Genomic DNA, 4,700 nt, shown 5'->3' with positions numbered 1-4,700 from the left:
CTAATCAGTTGGCAAATTAATCAATACTTTAGACATTTTGTAAAACAATGCTAGTTCTACTCCAAAATATCAATACAGAAACCGCAATGAAGTAAATATTATATCGTATTTGATAAGAAAAACAACCATTCTTCAAAACTGAAAATATGGAGAAAGTTTTTTTTCTGTTTAAAAAGCTGTGTTTTAACATATCAGATAAAAAACTATGTTATAAGAAAACAAATGCAAATGATCAAGTGCCATGGTGTATTTCAGCTTGCGGCCTAAAACCAGCAGACATTATCTTCGTCTTGGACTCATCCGACAGTGAAGGTGCTGACAACTTCAAGAAAGAGGTAGAGTTCGTATATGATTTTGCCGCACAATTTTCTATCGGCACCAAAAACGTCCAATTCAGCGTTGTCACATTCTCTTCTGATGTCCGTAACGATTTCTTCTTTAACAAGTATAATTCAAGAAACGCCGTTCTTCATGCAATACGTCAAATTCAGTATATAGGACAGGGGACGAATACATCCGGTGCTTTGAATTTCGTGCGGACGGAAACTCTTCTTCCTGCGAATGGCGCTAGGACGAATTCTTCCAAGTTTGTTATAGTCATCACCGACGGACGATCCGACGACCAGGATCAAACCAAACATGAAGCTCAACTTCTACACAGACAGGCGAATGTTCTTTCTGTGGGTATTGGACCAAGCGTCGACAAGGCAGAGTTGGCTAACATCGCTTCGAATCATCATGTTGTAACAGTGAACAGTTTTGCGTTGCTTAAAACAATTAAAAGGCAATTAACTGATTTGACTTGTGAGTCGGGTTAATGTTATGAATAAACATGTCTAGAAAGTAAAGTTTAGGACATTGTTTGTTGTTGTCTTTGTCCTTACATTCATGAACAAATCTTGTCATCGAAAGTTTATTTATCTAGTTCCAACTTCAAGGAAGAGATGGGTCTACTCGGTGAACAAACATACTTTAACACGTAGAATACCGACTGGAAACGTCAATTAGAAAGAAACGAACGGGTCTTGCAGATTTACCAATTAAAAGAAAAAGCTTTATATATACATATTTCATGTATGTACCCATGTAGCTGCATATATAGGCGTACAAATACAAAGCATATATGTTCAAATATACAAGTCCGCCTGTTCGCATACTTTTATAGGTAACGTTTATTTTGAAATGTGTGCGCACGCAAAGTATACTTTCGTCCAAAATAGTACACCATAAATTCATGACACTTGACCTTGTAAGCACGCACTAGACAGAATAGATAAGCCGACTCACCGATATGTTAACTTTAATAACTGCTGATACTCGATCGTACTAAATGTTGTTAATGTATAGCAGAGGGGGACATTATAATTTTAAAGAGTTGGCATAAGTTAGAACACCAGTAGCATGCGTTTTAAAGACACATCTGTGTCACATATATGCTGACATATGTGTTGAAGATTATTTTCATTTATTGAAATCTTTTCCTCGAATCATATATCTATTTAATCAATATAGTTGTGGGAGACAATTTCTCATGATAAAGAATTTACACTTCTACTTAAAAGGACACTCATGATTTGACCAGGTATGCTGCCATCAACAAGAATTAATTATGTTAGCATCCTTTGACTATTTACGTACAATGATTAGTTGTCTTTTTTCTGTCGTTAATTTCGTATGTTTTTTTTTTTTTTGATAATTTATAATTCATTAATTTCAGTATAAACATAGTAAATAGATGGACATCTAGCGACAAACTATTTATGTCTAAATTACCCTTGCATTAGATGTTCGCTCTTATGTATTTTACAAACAACAGTTAGAAGTGATTACTAACAATAGAAAATAGAAAATAGAATAAGAGCTGTAGGCGAACAGCAAAGCTAGACTACTCAAAAGTGTGGTTACAAATATAAAGCTAAATGAATTAATATAATGACATAAACAAGAGTGCCAGAATGACATAACATATGCCCGTCATTTGCATATGGATTTTGGCCAGTTATTAAAAAGTTATAATATAAGTTATTTACAGTGACAACAAAGGGAAGTTAATCCTAAAAAAATCTATATAATATAAATCCACACAAAACTCCTTCCTATTTGAAGACACGTGAAAAATACACCTAAAATTAGATGTAACATGCATGTTGTACCACAGAAAAGTTGTCTCGATTTTCCCTACAGCCAGTAATAAAAAGTTACAATGTAAGCTATTTATAGTAAAAACAAAGGGAAGTCATTCTAACAACAAGGGTGCCTCATGATGGTGAACATTTGTGGCAAGTTACACCAAAATCCCTCCATACATGAAGACGAAATGCTCCGGACTAAGACGTTCTTAAATTTGACCTTTGACCTCTAAGTGTGACCTTGACCTTATAGGGTTCTGGTTCTGCGCATGACTCTCCGTCTCATGGTGGTAAACATTTTTGCCAAGTTACATCAAAATCCCTCCACGCAAATAGAAGAAATGCTCCGGACAATGTTATTCTTGTACCAGACCTTTGGCCTCTAAATGTAACCTTGACCTTAGACCTAGGGATCAGGTTCTTGCGCATAACACTCCGTTTCATGATGGTGAACATTTGTGCTAAGTTACGTCAAAATCCCTCTATGCATGAAAATATAAATACTCTGGACAAAGTCATTCTTGACTTTGACCTTGACCTCTAAATGTGACATTGACCTTAGAACTAGGGACCTGGTTCTTGCGCATAACACTCCGTCTTATGGTGGTGAATACTTGTGCTAAGTTACATCAAAATCCCTCAATGCATGAAAAAAAATGCTTCGGGCGAAGTCATTCTTGAATTAGACCTTTGGCCTCTTAAGTTTGACCTTGACCTTAGACCTAGGGATATGGTTCTCGTGCATGACTCTCCATCTCATTGTTGAGCATTTGTGCCAAATTACATCATAATCCCTTCATGCGTAAAGAAGAAATGCTCCAGACAAAGTTATTCTTGAATTTGACAAGACCTAGGGATCTGGTTCTTGCGCATGACATGACACCCCCCCCCCCCCCCCCCCCCCCCCGTCTCATTATGGTAAACAATTGTGCCAAGTAACATCAAAATCCTTTCATACATGAAGAAGAAATGCTCCGGACAACGTTTGTGGACGCCGCCCGCCCTCCCGCACGCCAAGACGGGCGTATAAAAATAGATATTGATTTTGGTCTATAGAATATGTTTATTACAACTTACTAATAAACATTCAAGATCATTCTGGTAAGATTCATCAATGAATATCCCCTTCAGTTTGTAGGTTTTTTTACAGCTTTTACACATAAGTCCTACTTTGTCCAGAAGCCTAGCTAGCCAAGCTAGCAAGTATTAAGATGTTAACTTTTCCAATCCTGGCATTCTCCTGACTGATGTCTATCTTTATTGTAAATTAACAGCTGTAATTCCTTTTTAAGCGAACTCACAACATCATATAATATAATATAAGATAAAAGAGATGGTAGAATAACGGCTGCAAAGGTATCTATAAACGAAAAGGGTTATTTCAAAACTCAGACTTTTGCTACTTCATGATGGTGCACAATAGGTACCAGATCTGACCTAATTTCACTTATATGTTTATATTGTAAGACATAAAACACTTTTCTATAGCATATTCAATTGTTAAAATATTTATCCCTGCCTATGTCCTATTTTATTTTAATATTATGCAACATATTAACTATATATTGAACGTTCCATGAGAAAAAACTGTATTATTGACACGATTTAACTATTGCATAATAATTGTTTAAAACACTGGAAAATCATTGTTTTTCTTATGTTCATGCAAGTATATTGTAATACAGTTATCTAGAGCAAATCAAATCCTACCATATTTAACAAATAAATGTTATTTGTGTTGTCACGACAGCAGATATTTCAAAGTATACGCGTATCATGAATATATAGATAGAGGCATATACGGTTAACTTTGCGCATTTACTTGGCCAAATGCATTTATCTTCGGATTGTGACGCTATATATGTGTGTGGGGATATCAATTCCCGAATAGGAAATCTTTCTGATGTCATCGGCGATATAGATAATTTATCGTCAAGAGCGGTCCTTGACAAGATGATTAACCAATATGGATATACATTTACTGAATTCTTGACTGAACCAAAATGTGTGTTCTAAATAACCGATTTTCACCATGCTCAGATAATTTTACATCCGTCTCTACTAAAGGAACATCAGTAGCTGACTATATTTGCACTCTGCACGATTGTTTTATTATGAGTTATTTCCCTTCATCAATTATCGATAAGTATGACCTCCACTCTTTGATAAGCCATAGTAGCAAGATGACTGATCATTACTTTTTGCGTTTTGAGTTTGAATACAAAACGTGTACAGTAGATCCTGTAAATTGCCACGAAAGTGAACATACTAGGCCACTTTTTAATGAAACGAACGATAAACTAAAAAGAATTCCTCCAGGCTTTATTTTAGAGACGTAGGTGTAATAGTATTCAAGTAATTGCACGACCAAATTTATGAGGACACACATACAAACGGACCGAACAGACAGACCGCATGGTGACTCCTATATACCACCCTCCTTCAAACTTCGTTTGCGGGTTTATAATTATGAAGAAATACTACAGGAGCATTGGAAAAGCCGATATTCTATAAATAAGTCAGTTGCTAACAGGCATACAGTCTCTTTAACGAAAGTCGCAAACATTTGTA

This window comes from Mercenaria mercenaria, chromosome 5 (genome assembly GCF_021730395.1).
Source record: "Mercenaria mercenaria strain notata chromosome 5, MADL_Memer_1, whole genome shotgun sequence".
Taxonomy (NCBI): domain Eukaryota; kingdom Metazoa; phylum Mollusca; class Bivalvia; order Venerida; family Veneridae; genus Mercenaria; species Mercenaria mercenaria.
This window is presented reverse-complemented; position numbering follows the sequence as displayed.